This window comes from Prionailurus viverrinus, chromosome B3 (genome assembly GCF_022837055.1).
Source record: "Prionailurus viverrinus isolate Anna chromosome B3, UM_Priviv_1.0, whole genome shotgun sequence".
NCBI classification, from domain to species: Eukaryota; Metazoa; Chordata; class Mammalia; order Carnivora; family Felidae; genus Prionailurus; species Prionailurus viverrinus.
Genome location: NC_062566.1, coordinates 78,184,705 through 78,205,538, shown reverse-complemented (window position 1 = coordinate 78,205,538; position 20,834 = coordinate 78,184,705). Strand labels below are relative to the sequence as shown.

The window sequence follows — 20,834 nt, the reverse complement described above, 5'->3', positions numbered from 1 at the left end:
AATAAGGAAAAGGGGAATTTAAGTTAAATTTTATATGAGACCTACTTCCTCCTAATGCTTATATAAGTTATGTTAATAAATTTAATTCTCAATTCATTAATCCATTAATTAGATGAACTCATTCATAAATTCATTAAATACTTAAGTGTACGTTATATGCTAAGCACAGGGTTGGACAATGGGAAGTCAAAGAAGATAAAGCCCTTGCTCTTGAAAAGCTAATAATTTTAATGGGAGAAAGTATATATTCCCTTTCTGCATCCTTTAAAAATTTCTCCCCTCTTCTTCTATTATTTTTTTTAAATTTATTAGAAAGAGAACTGTACGAGTGGGGAGAGGGGTGATGGGGAGAGGGGGAAGAAACAGAATCTTAAGCAGACTCCATACTCAGCATGGAGTCTGATGCAGGCTCAATACCACGACCCTGGAATCATGACCTGAGCCGAAAACAAGAGTTGGACACTTAACCGGATGTGCCACCCAGGCGCCCCTTTTTTTCTTCTTCATCCTGTCCATATAGGTAATTCTTTAGCTTCTTGAACTAATTGTACTCCAAACTCACTTTGAATTATCTTTATTTCTAGTAACTTCCTAATGAATTTTCCCTGCCGTGGGCCTTGAAAGGCAGTCATAACTTCAGTTCTTTATGTTATGAAACTTATCATTGCCCTTTTCTTGTAACATCTTCCCTTCCTTTCCTAAATTAATTGCTAGGTTTAAAAACCTTTCCGGTTTTACATGGCATTATAAAATTTGCTTAGAAGACAGTGTCTTGTCCTCTTAAATATTCTGCCTTCGAACATCACTATCTTGTCAACTTTCTGTGCTACAGTATGCTTTCCTCTCAATAGTCTTCAAATGGTAGAGACATTTTTCAGTCTCCTGTTTCTCTGTATTTTTTATTCACTAATGTACCTCCTTCAGGTCTTATTTCTTACTAGTAGAAGTAATAATATCATGAAGCACTATATGCCAAATACTATTCTAAGTGTTTTTCTCTAAGTGATGCTGAATTTAATCCTCACAACTGTTTAGAAGTAAATAGCATGATCATCCCCATTTTACAGATGAAGAAACTGAGGCACACAGCCATGATGGGACCTGCTCAGGTTTTCTCAGCTGGTTAAAGGCAGCGCTAGGAGTTGGACCCAATTGGTCTGGTGTCAGAGTCTATGCCTCGCTCTTTCTATTATTCTATGCTGCCCCTACAGTACAGGAGAGGTACCTTTTCTTCCCTCAGGTACTCTAAGAAAATCATTTAGTAACCATTGTCTCCCCTGATGTTACCGGGGTGAGGGAGGGTGGGGAATGGTTTCAGTAAGTAGTGTAGTTTCCCATAGACAATATACACCATCTTTCTCTTGTAGATCTTGATAGGAAGCAATGCCAGCCTTATGCATTTCAGCATATTAATACTAATTGATCCTTGTAAGGCTTCCAAAAAGAAACACAGCAGAATATACTTGCAACCACTCATCTTTATCTCTGTTATTGTGTATTTATCTTATCCGTTTTTAAGCTTACATTTCTTTCTCCAGAATTACTGGAGAAGTTCCCTCAATTCCCCTTTAATCCAGCCTATGCCCAAATGTGGCTAGTCGTTATCTAAACTAACTGCTTAAAGCACACCATCACTGGCCATTTGTAGTACTATTTCTAATTGGTCTACATAAAAGGATAGGAAGTCTATCCTCATCCTGTGCAGCACTGATAGCCCAGCCAGAATTCTTGGGGTTTCTAAAACCACGTTCCCCCAAATAACTAATATTCCCAAAGTGTTCATTAGTAAAAGTATTGCTTTGGTTTGCTTTCTTTAGCTTCTACATGACTGTAAACAAACTTTTCATTTTAATGATTTTATAATCGAGAGTTCCACAAAAAGAAAGGTTCCAAAATGAACATATGAACGGGATCTCTTACTGACTTTAAGTAAACATTTTCCTACAGTAAATGGCCCTTTAAATTGTTCTATACAGGATCTCCTTCCCCTCAGTCTTTTTTTCTCCTGCTGACCCTGAGCCATCTCAATCTTCCTAATAACAGTAGAGTATCTCAGACCTGTCAGGCTTTTGTAGTAGAGTGAAACTTGTAGGGTATTAAACATTCGAGCTCCTTCTAAGTGCTTAGTGAAAATAAGGTCTAGTTTGTACCTAAGAGTAGCATAACATCAGGCTACTCAGGTCCTGTAAAGACCACAGATTCCTTCAAACACTTGTCCAACATTACCACTATCATTAGAATCAAAACCCAAAACTCCCATTTCATTAAAAATTGTGCAAACTGTAGATTAAAAATGAAAGTCTTTTGAACTGAGTAAGAATTGGAAGTATTATGGATTTCCATGGCAATGTCTCCTGCCAGACCTAGCCAAAGTTACTTTGTTATTCAAATTAGAAGTGGTATGTTCCTGTCAAGTTTCCCTCTTCTAGGTCAAGTTGATGGTCAGATAGTCAAGTTACCCACTTTTATGGAAGAAATATTCCAACTTTGCATTTTATGCTTCCACAGTACACCTCAGAAATACAACCAGGAGTTCAACCTGTAGCCATTGTTTTAACACAAACAATGTGAAAACTTGCAACAGTAAGTGAACATTTAAACAAACGAAAATAATCCTAGTTTGATACAAACCACTACCATCTGTATTTGAAGAAAAATCCAGGGTACTAATTGTCTCCCTCCTACTATTAGTAGCATGGTAACATCATTTTTGCACATGGAAATCTTATAAAAGATATGCTGTTTTAAGCTATGTCTAGAAAGTTATGTTATTTCCAAGATAAACTTTTCATCTTCAACCACATATCAGAGTGATGGCTGGTCCTTCAACTATGATCAGGGAGATAGAGTTTTCAGATCAAACATAAGCAAATCCTTGAGAACCATTTTTTATTTCACCCTTGGTTTTCTCCAGCGTACCAGTTTCTTTACAGTTGAACATTCAAGCTTCTTCTTTAGTAAATTTTTCAATTCAGGTACTTCTTTTTCATACCCTACTTTATATGTGGGTTCCTGTTAACCTTTCTATTCCCCCCTTATCTGACTTGATTCTCTCAGAACAAGAAGATATTTTTCTTTATTAAAGTTTATGGCAGAGAGAATGAATGGATTTACCCTCAAGTGTCAGTGTATCAGCAAGTCTGATTGCTAAAAATGTAAACAGGTGTTCTTTTCAGTGGATTTGGCACTCATTCATGTAACAAGCACTTAACAAAAACCTGTTCTGGGTTGGCTACCTCCCTAGTTGTTGGGAATACACAGGTGAGTTGGTTAAGAGTAGTGTCTTCAAGGAGCAATCAGTCCAGTAGGGGAGCCAGACTCCTAAGTCATTAACAGACTGAGTATGAGGTCATGAGAACTCTAGGAGAGGTTTGCATCAATACCATAGACACCCTACAGAAAGGGCAACTCCTTCTGTTTGCATAAAAATGAAAGCCTCATCTAAGAAACAGTGGAACTGAATCTTCAAGTATGAATCAAAGTTTGTCAGATGGAAAATAAAGGAATATTCCCAGAAGAAGAAACAGTATATGAAAGGGCAAGGACTTATACAGAGCATGTGTTGAGGGCATGGGAAGTCATTCGTTGTGATTTTGAATCAGGGTTCACAGGGCAGACTATTCAAAGAGTGAGGACAAAAAGGTGGATTGGTTCCATAGACAGAAAACAACAGGACTCCAACATTCTGAGTAGTGTAAGTAGCTGGTCAACCTATATTTCTGGAAGAATTCTGGCACTAATTATCACTAGAGGGGAGAAAAAATGAACACAGAATTGAGTGTGTGTGTGTGTGTGTGTGCATGTGTGTGTGTTAAAAATACAAGAGATCAAAAATGAAAAAGAGTGTTAAGGTGTTCTGCTCTTAGTGTGTCCTAAAATGGCTGATGACACTGTGCTCCCCTTCTTGGCATCTCAAGTACACTTTCAGCTCCAGTTTTATGTCTCTAAGACCAATGTTTCTCAAGCTTACTAGCCACAGCAATCCAGAGATTTTACCAAAATACAGATTCTTTTTCTGTATGGCAGAGAAACCCCAAATTCTGTAGTTCCAACAGGCTTCCAGGTGATGCCAATGCTATTGGTCCATGGGCCACACTTTGAATAGCAATGCCGCTAACAGTCAATAAGGTTGCTAATTTTTTTCGAGAAATGACTTCATAAAAACTGAATACTTGATCATTACACTGTTGCTTATATGGGTACAAGGCAGTATATATGTCTGTCTTCTGATACCTCTTAAGAAGGGACGTAAGACACTTACTAAAAACGCGCAGTAAACAGCAAGGCATTCTCATCATCTCTTACAGGAGGTGCAGTGCCTTCAGTGCCCACAGCATCCACTCTGTAGCCAAAACTTTTTACTAGTTGCCATTTCAAATCTGTAATCTATTCTAGTGATGACCTCAAAATCCATTTTCAGACTTATGTGGCTATTTGTGATAGAAAGATAAAACATCTCCAAGGTATACATCCCTAGCAGATATGATCTCTAATGGCTGCTACTGTAGGAATGCAGTTTTAATGTTAAACTGTTCGGTTACTGCCAAGAATATATGGCATTCAACAGAAGGCCTTCATTTAGTTTATCATTTCAAATTTTATATGTTGACCATCTAACTAGAGCAGAACCATCTGTAAGGATCATGTCTCGAAGGTTCTCTGCAACAGTCAACATCCCATCCAAAAATATCATGTGGGGAGAGAAAGAAAAATTTATCTTGATTCTGAATGCATTACTTTCCTTCTCAGGGAGCAACTTTACCTGGATTTCAAGTCCTCCTTTCATCATTTTCCTGGTGCACTGTGACACAGATGGTGTGAGGTAATTTTATGCACTCCATCTAAAAGCATCAGTTCCCCTTTTCATTGACCAATCCATGCTGTTCACACAAAGGAGACACATTGGTGATTTATCTGGTGTAGTACAAATCAAGACTAAACAAAAGCAATTCATTCCAAATCAGGACCTAGCTCTGAGCTGGAGAAACTCAGCTATCTCTTGATTGTTGCAAAAGCAATCACCATTTTTCTATCTTGTTTTCCTCCCTCCTCCACTAAAAATAGTGGGGGGGAAAGTATTCAAAGAACTGTGGAAGTGAAAAGTTGCCGAGTAGCAAGTATTTGATCACTTGATCTCAACTCTTTTAAGAAGGTGACTGTACTGGAGGTGGAAGGAAGGGGGGGAATCCAATCATTTTAAATATATGCAGTAATAAGCTCTTTATTTCAACGTACAAAATTTTGTCCTAATTGAAAATATATTTGCTAAATTATCATATAATTTATTTGCAAGTGAACAATTTAAGTAACATGAAATGATACCAATTGCTTGGCTGGAACTTGTGAAGTTTTCCTGGCATGTAAGTAATACTTTACTAAGATGTTTCAGAACATAAAAAGCAAAATCAATGCTGGAAAAAAAATGTTCTTTTTGTTCTAGGGTCTGTGTTTGGAAAATATTGCCATGTAGCATTTACGGTAACAGCTGTACGGTTAAACTTTAGGCACAAACTGAACTGCAGAGGATCTGCTGCATAAATAAAATCCCCATGGCAACTAAATGTGCTACTAGATAACAGAGAAAAAAGGATTTATGTGTTTGCTGAGCTGTCTTGCCCTAAAGGAATTCTCCAGGCAAACGCAGGCCACCTGCCACATGTTATATTAAGCTCAGCCTTCTGGACTTATTTTCAAATCCACAGCAAAAAGGTCCAACTACTTTTATTTGGAAGTTTCATTGTTCTTGATTCCCAACCCCTCCAAAAATAAACAATTCATTTTTCAACTTGCCTGCTGTATTTTGCCCTGGATACAAAAGATAATTAATGAATTTGTTTGTGCTCCTAAACATTTTGTTGATCTTACTGAAATAACAAGCATATGTATAACAAAAAGTTTTTTTTAACTTGTGTATTTGTAGATTGTGTAAGGTTAAAAAAAACCCTGAAATACATAATTCACCTTCTCTAACATAAGGTAGACTGTACGTTAGAAGAACAGTGGTTAATAAGGAAGTTTTGAAGATAAGGAGTACAGAAGAGCAAGATAAACCTCTTCTGTAAATTCAGTATATAAAATATTTACAATTACTTTTTTCTTGAAGAAAAGTGGGGGCCATGAACACTCTAGGATTTTGTTATGGTGTTATTAACTTTAATATAATTACTTGAAAAAAATTTTTTAATGTTTATTTATTTTTGAGGGAGAGAGAGAAACTATGAGCAGGGGGAGGTGCAGAGACAAATAAGGGGACAGAGGATCCAAAGCAGGCTCTGGGCTAACAGCAGAGACCCTGATGTAGGACTAGAGCTCATGAACCATGAGATCATGACATGAGCCAGATTCAGCCACTCTGCTAACTGAGCTACCCAGGTGCCCCGTGTTTGTTTGTTTCTTTTAAGTACATTTCCCCACCTCCAATTCCCATATGTAAAGATACTTGTTGTTAATACTGCATATTTAGGTCTACAATAATGCATTAGTATATAGTATTAAAGTACCTTTGAATATGTTAAAATACAATGTGACACGGAGTAGTGAACTGGAAGAAAAAAAAATGCCTTACATTGCACTCATTCAACCCAATTCCTTACAAGAAAATGGGGAAATCAACTAGAATATGCGTCCCCCAATCTGAGGTCTACTTCAACTCTGATAAAAAAAAAAAAAAAATTGCCCTTTCCGGCTCTGTGCTGACAGCTCAGAGCCTGGAGCCTGTTTCAGATTCTTTGTCTCCCCATCTCTTGGCCCTTCCCATGCTCGTGCTCTGTCTCTCAATAACAAATAAACATTTTAAAAATTTTAAGAGAAAACAAGAAAAAAGGGGCACCTTGGTGGCTTAATCGATTAAGCGTCCAACGTTGGCTCAGGTCATGATCTCTCAATTTGTGAGTTGAAGCCCAGTGCTGACAGCTCAGAGCCTGGAGCCTGCTTCAGATTCTGAGTGTCCCCATCTCTCGGCCCCTCCCATGCTCATGCTCTCTATCTCTCAATAATAAATAAACGTTGAATTTTTTTTTTCAAAATGCCCTTATTGAAATAACATTTTTCACCTGTCAATAATCACGACTATTTTCTATTCATTAAGCTGTAGAGACATTGAAAAAGTTTGGACCATTTCTTTACTGGTTGACAAAAAGAGGGGAAAAAATGAGTTAATTGGCACATAAAAAATGTAAAGGCAAACTGATAATCAATTTGTAGTTTTCGTTTACTTCTAGTGGCATGTACTAAATACAACAGAGATTATTTTCAGCTATTTAATAGTGTCAATGGAAGTGTTCATCATGATTTTAGTAAATAAGCTATGCAAATTTTTAAGTTCAGATTTCAATAGAATTTTGTTTTCTCTCAGAAACCTATGGCCTTTCGCAGGTAGATTTCTATATCATCTAAAGAATGATCAAGTCCTCAAAAAGCACCCGATTTTTGCCAAACGCAAATGTGGCTATCATCAAATCTATAAGAACATCACACAGTAACTCAACACCATTAACACCAAATTCTTTGCCTTCTACAGACAACTCTTGACATCTCCGTTATTACAAACTTCTCAACCATAAGGCTATTTCTTTGTCGCTATAGTACTTAACTGAGAAATAACAAGCAACTCCCCCTCAGTAGAGGTAGAGTCCTGAGGAATGCTTCTCAATCATCTGCTTCAGGTATGTCCAGGTGAACAGCAATAGCCTTCAAGTAAGTTTTTGACAGTGACCCTCTTAAATTAGTCAAAATCCCCTCTGGAAGCCCTTGGTCTCCCCATCACCCTAAAAATGCTTTAACACTCAGGTAATCGTTATACATTTGTTACAAAACTTAGGAATGTGTATACTTATAAAGAACATGATAGGTGGTTGTATATTACAAAGCAGTGACCCATTAACACTTTCTAACGATCAGTATTGATTGAATATTTTGGCAACAGATAGTACACCAAAATACCCCTTTCTTTTCTTCTGGAAATATTGGACTATATGTTCCACATGCCCTTGCAATTGAATGTGGCCACGTGACTTGGTCCCAGCCATTAGAATATGAGCAGAAGCGACTGTGTGCTACTCTAGGCCTGGACCATCACAAGCTTCCCTGGGCAATGTGACTCGCTCTCCTCTGCTCCTAGGCAACTGGGTAACAACACCTGGAGTGATTCTGGAAGCCTGGCATAGTATTTTTTGTCATATGGGTCTCTGAAATGACTGAGAGAAACAGGAACTTCCTATCCACCCATTACAGGCATGCTGGAAAGTTCTAAAATAACCAACAATGGTGTTCTTAAAATTTTAGTTGTTAAATCAGTTACCATGACCCTAATATAACATTAACCTTAGTAATTTATTCCAAGCTATTTTAAACCAAGACATTCATAAACAGCCCATCAACTACATAAATTGGGGAGAGGTTACACATGCATACATATTTTCATACATATATAATATCTATATATGTGTGTGCATGTGCATATGTTTATGTTTACTTATTTATTTCAGAAGTTATTTACATTTGATTCCTATTTGAACTACAACACATGCTAATCTCGGGAAGTTCTTGAGAAATTATGCAAATTACTACACAGTATTTCTAACAAGGGTTAGCTCTTGTTGTAAAACGAATCAAAAGTTACTTCATAAAAACCAAAGTGGCATATATACTGTTTAACTTCCACATTATCAGCTAAGTATGTATGGAGATAATGCAGCAAAGTACTGAGCTATAATGTCTTTGTGAGTCAACTGGAAAACTACTCTTATTGAACAGAGTGGTGTTTTGAGTGAGCTCCTTAAAAAAAAAATCCACTTAAAAGAAACCTAGTGGCTTTACCAAGGATTTTAAAACTGACTTTGTTTTTAAGGGAAATGGCAATGTGGATATGTTTCCCATCTGTATATTCTGAACAACAGGTACTGAAACATGACCATTAAAATATTTGAGACAGACCTTGGAGTCAACTAAAATGCAGACATCTTTTACTAGAAGAGACATTTTCAAATCTATGAAATCAACTTTACTTGTAAACCGAAGAACCAGCAGGGAGATTCCCCCGTTACAGTAAATTAGACTAAATCATCAAACACACACAGGTCACCTTTTTAACATTTTCTCTGTCTTAATTACAAGCCACTACTCAAAGAAACTTCAGACAAACTAGTCCAAGTTTCTCCCAAGACAAACCATGGTAGATGGCATTTAATAGAATCAGGATACAGTGATGCCTGCCTCCTAGAAAACTCCGAAAGCAGCTTTTTGGTTGTTTATTTTCAGAGGTCTGGTTTTTATTTTTTTATTTATTTTTTCAACGTTTATTTATTTTTCGGAGAGAGAGAGACAGAGCATGAATGGGGGAGGGGCAGAGAAAGAGGGAGACACAGAATCGGAAACAGGCTCCAGGCTCTGAGCCATCAGCCCAGAGCCTGACGCGGGGCTCGAACTCACGGACCGCGAGATCGTGACCTGGCTGAAGTCGGACGCTTAACCGACTGCGCCACCCAGGCGCCCCTTCAGAGGTCTGGTTTTTAAATAGCATGCATTTCTTCGGCACTTTCTTCACTTGATCTCTCTACCTTAGTCCAGACAGTACACCATATAGGGCACACGCGGTGCCTTTTATCATCACACTGCTTTCTCCTCTCAAAGACGATGTTGGTCCACCACAATCTCAGACTCAGAAGAGATGTCTAACAGCATCAGCATTACGTGTTCACCTGGTGAATTTTTAAACATACTTATAGTCATAGGCACTCAACCAAAGTAGACAGGACTGCACACTTGATCTTTCTTGCTCTACTGCCAAAGCTTTGGGAAGAGTAATCTCAACTCCCTGCACCGAAATCCTTGCCAATCCTTTTTTCCTGAAACATTTGAAACCTGGTTTCTGATACCTTCACTGTGTTAAAATGTGGGGGGTTTTTTTGCCTCCAAAGATAAGAAGTAACCCCCCAAAGATCAAAACCAACAGCTTTCTCTCAGTCCACTGTCTTCAGGGCCTTCCTCTGATCAATCCCTTTACAATATTATTTTAATATACCCAAAGCACTCTGAAATAATACTGGTCCATGGTAAATATTCAATAATGTAGCAATGTCACTAGTGTTTCTCCTCAAAATTCTGTCTCATGTCTTCCCTGTGATAGCAATCTTCATCTTTTCTAGCCCTGATTCGTTTGTCATGATCATGAGCTCCTTCTCTTCCTATTTTTTTTAAATTTTTTAATGTTTTTTTAAATTTATTTTTGAGAGAGAGAGAGCATGAGTGAGGGAAGGGCAGAGAGACAGAGAGGGAGACACAGAATCGGAAGCAGGCTCCAGGCTTTGAGCTGTCAGCACAGAGCCCAACACGGGGCTCGAACTCATGAACCATGAGATCATGACCTGAGCAGAAGTTGCACGCTCAGCCAACAGAGCCACCCAGGCACCCCACTCTTCCCATATTCTCAAGTCAACTTTTCCATAGCCTGTTTGCCCAGATCTTTTCTCATTGTACTACCAATTTTTGCATCTCCTAGCATTATAACCTAGGCTAACACACATGGTCTCTAGATGTTGCATATTCTATTAATGAGACCTCTTTCACAGAAGTTCCTTCCTTAATTTCTTGACTTGTAATCCTGCTTGGCTTTCTCTTGGGCTGTTGTAAATGTCAAACTGGATTTTTTCAATACGTATAATTCAACAAACACCACAGATAAAGTAAGCCCAAAATGTGCCTGCTAAAATCCTTATTGCTATAGCCTAAGTAAATGTAAGGGCTCAGATAGAGAAGCAAGTTCTCATTTGTTGATTGCATTTGTATGATTGCATTTTTCAGTCATTACTGATGACTTATAAGATGCACCCTTTGACTAAACCACAAAATTTGCCAAATCCCCAAGTCTTCTGTAAGGCAGTAACCTTACCACTCTGTTAGTGTCTCACAGATTCTCAGTAGCACAGCATCATGCTGCTTTAATCCATGTGTATTTGATTTCAAATGTCTCTCTGCATATGAATCCCAGGAAGCAGAAGAAATGTGCTGAATAGCATTAAAAAGCTAGGAACTGTGCAGGCCTTCAATAGTGTATTTTTTTAAATGATTCAAAGTAAGTTCAAACTAACCCTTCTGTGTTGGGAAACCTGTACATTAATAATAGAGTATTAATGTAATAATGGAATATTGCTCCTGGGGATATAAATTATAAAGTGAGTTGGTTTGCTTTGTGAATTACTATAGCAAATTCAATCTAAGATGACAATGGGACCATTTTGAAATAATTCTAACATTTCTTTTTAAGAGCCAGGATTCTTAATAAAGCAACTGTGCCAATTAGCTATTATTATCAGCTTTGAAACCATCCTTCTATGTTCTGCCCTGTGCTGCTGGGGCCGGCAAACCCCATTTCTGCTTGGCCAGATGCTCCATGTAGGCAATGCCGGTGGGGGGGGGGGGCAGGGAAGGAAGACAGCAGGGCTGAAAGAGGAAGCCCAGACCTTCTCACTCTCCATTTCCTGGCTGGTTCTATTCACCCCAGCAGTGTTTCTTCACCCCAATAGTAACAGTTCCTTCCAATGACAACAGCTGAACAGTTTGTCATTTTCCTAACACTTGCTGAATCCGTCTCATCGCCTGCCTCCTCAGAGACACGAGCACAAGCTGGTCGTCGTCCCCTATTCAGAAGACTTATCTCAGCTGAATGGGGTCTCTCCTCCAAGCTTCTAAAGCTTATTAATTCCATCTGCCTCTCTTGTCTCTTCCTGCCACCCAGTCCTGACTGTAGTACTTGCTTCCCAAAATTGTTACCTACACGGTAAGTCGCATTCTCATTTTACGCTAGTTAAGAACTTTACACTTAGTCACTAACTTTCTTACATTATTTTTTCTCTGTTCAAGTAGCTGGGGTTGTTATGATCTCCAGAATGGATCTACTGATACAGGAAAGTATGTAGTACATTCCATTTAATCTTAGAGTTTCCAAAGTGTGTTCTATTGATTATTAACGTTGTAAAATACTTTAAAAAATTGCAAAGGATTTTGTGTCGAAAAAGGTTAGGCAAACAGTCTATCACACACAACCTTCTCATGGTCTATTATTATGTAATTTAGAAATGAATAAATGAAATGTTTTAAGAAATTTTACTGTAAAAATGCTTTCACTCACTATTTCCCACACTTATTTAAAAGAAGGTTTCCAGGTTGAAATAATTCTTATTAACATTGTAGAACTTGAGGTCAGTAGAACACACTTTGGGGCAAATGTTAGTCTTGGTTGAATGTTAAATTTATAACCCAGTTAAATCATTTTATATAGGCAGATCATAAAACATCAGTCCTACATAAAAATCTGTAGGCTAAATATTTAAATGTTTAACATTTTCAAGCACTCAAATTATGATACATTAAGCAAGATTACACATGCATATTTAAGTGTCTATACTACATACATATATATATGATTTGTATACATATAAAATTTATATACACATATATAAATGTAAATATATATGTAAAATTTGTCTTATACTTCTTAAATAAATTGGGTATTAAGATTAGGGTCTTGAAATGACTTCTGCTAAACAGAAGTCCTCAGTCAACATAATATATTGTAACCTAATCAGCCAAACACTACTGCTGGAAGCTATTAGCCAGGACACAGAAAGAGTCTTAAAGAACTGGTGTCCAAGTTGTACTTTGGTTAGTCTACTTGTTTTCTAACTATTAAAATCGACATCTGAATGTATAGATGCATTTATACATAAAAGGTTATGACTACATGACTATAAATGTAAAAGAGATACATATACTCCCATAAATGGCATTGCTGTACAATGCTAAGGCCCAGCCCAGTTTAATCTCTGCCCAATGGAATATGTGAAACAGACTTTATACTCTCGCCACGAGCAGCCCCTAACAGCTCAAACATAAATAATCATGCAGGCTTGAATGTACACTGGGAAAATTAGATGAGTTTTGTAATATCTAAAGCACTATTTTGTTTAAATAAATAAAAACACTGGAGTCTCATTATAGTATTTCCTGGTACGCTAAAACTTGGATCTACAGATATCATTCTATAAATTCAATTCCTAGAAGCCTTAAGAATGTAATAAAACTTTTTGGAGCATAACTGCTTGAGGATAGGCAGTAAGTTAGGGTTATATACCTAACACCTTAAATCTTTACCCAAACAAAATCAACAAAAAGCCTATATGCTTAGTAGTTATCACCCCCATTTTATAGATGAGGAAGCTGAGGTTCAAAGATGTATAAACTTTCTTCTAATGACACAATTTCTATTTGCTAGAATTGGAAATTCAAACTCCATTCTAACCTCATGCTCATTTAGAAAGTACCTCTTCTGTGACACAATCCTCAATTCATATGGGTCTTTGAAACAGCAAATGATTGTGGTAATATAGAGATGTTCCACTGCATTTCAAAATTGGTTCAGGCAATGTGTTTCTTTATTATTACCAGGAATAGTTTATTGGACTTTGTAATAAATCAAATCAAGACTGTAAAGAAAACAAGATAAAACAAAATCCTCTTCACAAACACATAAAAAAAAAACCAGTATAAGTTTTACTCTAACTTGATCTTTGTTAGATGCGATCACATAAAATACTCCACCAATAGATATGACAAATGCACTTTATATTTCAATGTGTCAAACCATTTCAATGCTCTGAAACTATGTTGAAGCTGGCAGGCAAGCAGACTATATTAAATTTTTCTCTGGAATCGACTTCAATTCTAGACTGAATTATTGGAATTTTAGTGACCCTAAAAAAGGCTGTCAGAAATGATATTCAACACAGAGTTTTCAAATCTAATGCTCTATTACACATACTTCACATAAAATAATATAGTTTCAATATAAACAAACCAGTCAAAAACAACATTCTATTTGTTCTTGTAATTTTGCACACATTTTGATATTGATTTGTCACAGCAGATTCTTAAATGTATTTTCTTCTTAAGAGAAAACTCACAGGCTATACTGTATAACTCAATCGTTTGTTTGAACATGATGCAGTTATGATGCTTGCCCAAAAGGTTTCTTTTGTTTTTAAAACACGTCAGCACAATCAACAGGTGGCTACAGCCATTAGCAGGCCTGGATTTCTCAAGACTATTTTTGTTTTGTTGTTTTGTTTTGCACATGATACACAATAGTCTTAAGTGATTTCCAGCAATAAACAGCCAGTTGTCCAATTAGCCATCAGTGATAGAGTAGACGGTTTGTCTCCGCCCTTTAGCTCTGGAAGGCGGACAGGCATCTTTCACCGCATTGAAATCCGGAAGATGGGAATATACAAAGCAATTAAATTTTCAATTTATTCTAACCATTAAAAACATGTTTTTACATAAGCTCTACCGGCCCCCCTCCCCCCCCAATGTGGGGCTCAAACTCAACATCAAAAGAATCATACACTCTACCAGGCAAGACATTTAGGTGCCCCTAAGAACTAAGTATTCACATAGATGTGCATTCAGCTGTGTGATTGCCACTGCTCCTGACACTTGGTACTTCACACAGTACCGGTACCACATACCTGGAGAAAAAGGTTCAATCTCAAGAAGTGTTGATATAAGAAAACTGGGAAATAACATGGGAAGCCAGTTTGCTATCCTGTAAACATCTCTTTTTAACCCTCGACCACTTGATAGAAAACACATTTGTTCATACTGCATGAAGCTATAGTTGCGTATCTAACTTGGTCATTGGATTGTTCGGCCTGGTGACAGCAAGAAAGTAACTGGAGGGATCCCGTGGTCAAGACTCTAGTTCAGAAGGAGGCCTACTTAACTCCCCAGCTCCCTCTTGGTAAATAGGGAACACCCACCAGCAGCCTTCACCTTGCCCAGAGGCACCAGAGAAACTGACTATACAATGGCCAATGCCCCTCCAACTCCAGTGATAGCCAAAGGGCCCTCAACCCACTCCTGAAGATAGAAGAAACCAATGTGCACACATATGGACACACCCACACACATTTATTTTCAGATAGATCATTTTAAGAGATTCATTTTCTTCTTCGTATTAAGGGAGAAAGTCTATCTGGTTCAGTAGCGCCCAGAAATGAAGTATTAGGAAGTTGTATGGTATTCTTGGTTTTGTATTATTTTATTGTGTGAACTGATGCCAGTCGTTTAGACTTCCTGTGTATCAGTCTTGAGGTAAGCAGATGGTTAATATCTGCCTTCTGTAATTATTTTCTGGAAATAGAACAATCTAAAAATTGTTGATCACGATTTTTTCTCACCCATGAATCCCTCCTTTTTAATGTGTGGAAGGCACCAAAGACCCCATGTTTGCAAAATCTGGAGGCAGTACGTTTACTCTCAAGTCAAAGGTTTTATGGCATTGAAAAATAATTTGTCCATGTTTTCCACACATACACACACACAAAGGTTTGTTGAAAATCCTTTAGCTAATATGAGTAAAATACAGAAAATGAGTAATTCAGCACTTCACACTCCTGAGAAAACTGTTGGGAGAACTTTTCCTTAAATTCCAGTGCCTGGAGGGGCACCTAGGTGACTCAGTCGGTTCAGAGTCTGACTCTTGATTTCAGCTCAGGTCATGATCCCAGGGTCGTAGGATCGAGCCTTGTGTCAGGCTCCTCACTGAGCTTATAGCCTGCTTCAGATTCTCTCTCTCTCCCTCTGCCCCTCTGCTCCACTCATACACTCACTTTCTCTCTCTCTCAAGTCAAAAATAATAAAAATAAATTCAAGTGCCTGGGAATATAATCTAAGGGATTCTAGTCAGGAAAATGCCACAACACCCATCTCTAAAAAGTTGTCACCTTTATGGTTTGTTAATTGTGTTCATGACTAGATGTTCATATTGGTTAGCATGCACAGTAAAAACAAATTTCATATTCAACTCTGTCATCACTTCTAATAAAATATTATCATTACCTTGTGCTTAAACTAACAGCTTTTCTCATTTTAGAGGAGTTACCTTGTGGCAGTCTGAGACACAGTCATATTCCTCATCTTCCAAAAGGTTCAACCACTGAAACTAATGATTTGCTATTTGTTTCCCCTTTTTATTTATCTATTTATTTTCATCAACACAACTTGTGATACATAACAATCCTGAAAATGTCACTTTAGCCCAATTACGATCATCCTGGCTCCCACACATGGGATGAACCCACGTGGGGTGTGAACCCACTTGGATGTGAGCTGACAAGCGCCATTGGGCAGCACTTTAAGTATCAACAGACTTCTTTTCAACTGGTGCTATTATCCTTGGGACGACCTTAGTAATCATTCCCCGAACTAGAGACTTAAGGATAAACATAGTCCCTTGAAAATGATGCCCAGTTCTTTAGAAACCAGGACTGCCTTTTATTTTCTTACATAATCATTTCCAAAATTTTACAAAGGGGAAGGGAAAGTCTATTTTGGATAATTGTGTTTGTATATCAGTATAAAGAAATGTCTTCAAAAAAATTTGGAACTTTGATCACAGCAAAGATATGAAGAGACCACTCATTCTAGGCTTCCTAGCTCCAGAATGTACTGTGCTTAGAGAAAGCTGGTATCCAACTTTGACTTTATTTTGTGTAACTATTCCAGTATCACAGGCAATACAGTTGATATATCCCTGATATCAAGCTTCCAAGAAGCAGCAAAGGACATTTCTCCCCATCTAATCTATTCTTTAATAGGCATAATCTTGAAAGACAATAGTCAGACTAGCAAAGACTCATCAGTCTGACCCATGTCCTTGCTAGACTATTTCTTTAAGATTTGATTTTGTTTTTCCAGGAGCATATTTTTTAATCAAAATTCTCCATAAATTATATGTGTTCAACACCCATGCATGCATTATTAACATAGCACCAATTGCTACAACTGGAACAGACTTGGGACTAATTAACACTAAGCTTGATCCTGTAATTTATCTGCATATTATCTACTGTTGCCTAAGTCATTCTAACTAAGAGTAGTTTTTGCTGTGTTTTAACAATCTATGTAATCTAGCTCAAAGTGTTAAAGCCAGATCGTAATCTGTAGCCAGATACACAGTTTAGAACATCAAAGGGAGTTCAGAACTGAACACGTTGCTATTCAAGGCATCGATGTGGACAACAGAAAGGTCAGATTATGTGAACCATCACTACTGTGGTAGTTCTTTGCTTTATTTCCTACTACACTGCTCTCATTCAGTTTTCTCAGCCTTAAAATGGATTAAGAGTCCTAACTTATGCGTTTTTTTAAATGAAATTTAACACGCCCTGAGATAAAGTGTAGAAAGACTGTATTGTCAGTTATATAGGTGATGTGATTATTTGCAAATATAATTATAGATTTTCATTTAATCATTTAAAAACATGACTACAACCTGTTTTATATGTTATAATTAGTGATTTTTTTTAATGTGTAGTTTTGAGAGAGAGAGAGACAGAGCACCAGTGGGGGATGAACAAAAAAGAGAGGGAGACACAGAATCCAAAGCAGGCTCCAGGCTCTGAGCTGTCAGCACAGAGCCCAACACAGGGCTCAAACCCACAAACCGTGAGATCATGACCTGAGCCGAAGCCGGTCGCTCCAACGACTGAGCCACCCAGGCGTCCCAATATAACGGGTGATTTTTAACCTTTCTATTTCTTATAAAAATAGATTACTGAAATGCATACACACACACACACACACACACACACACACACACACTTCTGCAAGATACACTGGATGCTTTCCCATAAACACCTTCTAGATGCATTCTAGTTTCATTAGTAAAACCTCCCTCAAGCACCAGTTAACAGACCAACCCTCATTATCAATGCTTACATGCTTAGTGAATACATATCTGCATCTTCATAAACTGAGCTGTGTCTACAAAGTCAAATAAACCAAACAAGAAAATGGGCACCATATTTTTAAAGATCCATCCCAACTGCAAAACATACTCAGTTGTCTGATAAATTGGTTAAAATTGGTGCCACTAGAATTGAGTCACTGAAGAGTTTATTTCTGTCACCATATTAACTGTGTCATGTAGCAATTGCACCTAATGAACTTAATGTGGCTTATGGCCATGCACTGCTTCCTCTCAGAAACAACATCTAAATGTTCTTGAGTCTGGCCAACTGGCATTCAACACAATCTCAGTAGAGGCACACAGACAACTAACATTCCACGCTGGCTTCTTCTGCCTAACGTATTTTTATTTCATGTTTTCTCAAAAGGTAAGATGTTTGCCCTAAAATGCTCTGCAGCTTTTAAAAATAAAAGAGCCACAGAAAATATCCGGCTTCTTTTTAACAAGTTCACTGCACATAAAATTTCTATAACTCACAACGGTGTGGCTGAAAAGGAATTTCAAATAGAATTAATCACAAATGCAGCAACTTACGGACTTTTACCCATGTGAACTAAAAAGGAATCATCCTCTGAAGGAGAACAAGTAAGGGAGGAAAACAAGCTCAAGACTTACAAAAAAAATCACTTGGACACATCAATAAATTTTTAGAATGATACTAAAGCTATACTGTAATGCTCTACTCTATGGGGTTCTCAAGGACCTTGTTATAAGTGAAAGTGTTAGAACAAGGTCCTTCTGATATTTACAGAAATGAACTCACCGTACACGGAGATGCAATGTTCAACATTACAGTGAGTCTGCAATGTAGCTCGAGAGCCATATCGATTTTTTATACTGTTATACACTTTTGCTTTTTTCACTTTGTGTTTCTTCAAGGCAGATTCCGTAAGGTTTTAGGGGTAAATGTGAGCTCTTCTCATCAACAGTTTATTTAAATTTTGGAGAGTTTTCCTTTTCTTCATGCAATGTCCCCGCTCTCTTCCTTTTGCCACATAAGAGCTTTCTGCCCAATACTGCCCCAGCTGAAACTTCTCCCTCACGGAGATCCGAAGACATAGCCTTTCTCGAAAAAGTCTAAATAGGACCATCATTATTCCCCTCTCCCCAGCAAACACAAAATACTTTCTGGAGAAAAAAACATCCTTTGTTTCTGCCCACATGTGTTGGAACCTATCTCTAGATGATGCTACTGCAACTCTGTTCCCGTCCAATCACTCTCAACACAGCCAAGTCTCTGCTCTTCCATGACGAAGCAGGGCTGACCTCAAAATAAAACTTTAAAGTCGAAAGCTAAGGCAATTAAAATTTCACAGTGCAAATAAATCTTGCCAACTGCTCTTTGGCAGTATCTTCAAGGATGCTATTTCTCTACAACTGATCATACTAGAAATGGTATTTAGCACCTTTTAACCCCAAGGACATGAAAGTTGTCAAAGCATAAACATATAGGACAAATTCAACTCTGCAGTAATACAGAGGTAAACCAGGCCCTGGAATACCATATAGAACAGCACTGTGTTCAAGGTTGATAGTAACTATGCAGAGCACAAGGGCCAAGCTGTCAGGTCATGTCATGACCAATCCTGGTGTAGCCAAGAAAAGATCCACGAGTAGGCTCTGTGACCGCAAACACTCGTGGGAAAGTACTAGCATCAGGAACTCTACTAACCTATGGCCAAGTCCCCAGACGGAAAGAGCATTAGCAAATATGCACGGGGAAACAAGCTCCTTTTCTGGGGCCAACAGAGTACCCTGAGATGAACCAGGCCAGGTACAGGTACAGGTGGAAGAGGGTACCGTGTATCACTACAGCCTGATTTTCAGGACCACTCACTGAATCAGGGCATACAGAAGCCACATCATATCTCCAGAATTTTAACCAAATTTTCATACACGGAACATATTTTTCACCACACATTGGAGATGTTCTTCTAGCTAAAATTTCTTTTTTAATTTTTTTTAATATTTTGAAAGTAGAGACAGAGAGAGAGAGAGAGAGAGAGAGAGAGAGAGAGAGAGAGAGAGAGAGAACACACATGTGAGCAGGAGACAGGGGCAGAGGGAAAGGAAGACAGAGAATCCCAAGCAATCGCCATGCTGTCAGGATAGAGTGCAACACGGGCTCAATCCTAAAACCCTGTAATCATGATGTGAGCTGAAATCAAGAGTCCAATGCTCGGGGCACCTGGGTGGCTCGGTCGGTTAAGCGTCTCATTTCAGCTGAAGTCATGATCTCATGGCTTGTGAGTTCTAGCCCCAAGTCAGGCTCTATGCTGACAGCTCAGAGCCTGGAATCTGCTTCAGATTCTGTGTCTCCCTCTCTCCCTCCCTCTCTCTCTCTCTCTCTCTCTCTCTCTCTCTGTCTCTCTTTCTCTGCCCCTCCCCCCCAAAGGAAACACTAAAAAAAATTAAAAAAAAAAAAAAGAGTTGGATGATCAACTGAGCCACCCAGGCACCCCATTCAGCTGAAATTTGAACCATCCTATTGTTTAGGATAAAAATATGTCCATTTTTAAGTAACTAAATGAAGTAGACACAAGGCCTGCAGACTGCTACTCTGAAACGTAACAACGTGACATGCAAAAATAGCTGTCGGCACGCACACACAAAAATGGGAAAATTAAGCGATTACCTTAATAAATCAGATTGGGGGCGGGAAGAAGAACCAGAACCACCCCTTCAACTAAGTTTTCCTTCTTTTCATTTGAATCAGACCTTATCTGGGAAATGCTCTTAAGGGTACAACCTCAGGAGCCAGCCACTTCCATAGGCCTGGGCCTCCTTCCCCCCTTCCCACATTCCCCCTCTTCACTGTGCTGGCAGCAGAGGCTTTATTGTATGTTGCATCCTTCCGGTTTGGCTAGTCTGGGGTCTTGCGGTGTTGCCTTAACTCTCTCCTATACAGTATCCAATAAAAATAGTAGGAGTAGCTAACATTTAAATTTATTTTTTATTTTTTTACATTCATTTATTTTTGAGAGACAGAGAGACACACAGCATGAGTGGGGGAGGGGCAGAGACAGAA

At 38.2% G+C, this 20,834-nt stretch overlaps 1 protein-coding gene across 1 annotated transcript in view; it reads right to left on the bottom strand.

The window, feature by feature from the left end:
- NPAS3 (neuronal PAS domain protein 3) overlaps positions 1 to 20,834 on the bottom strand; it is an 861,155-nt gene that overhangs the window by 692,306 nt on the left and 148,015 nt on the right. The window lies entirely within an intron of this gene.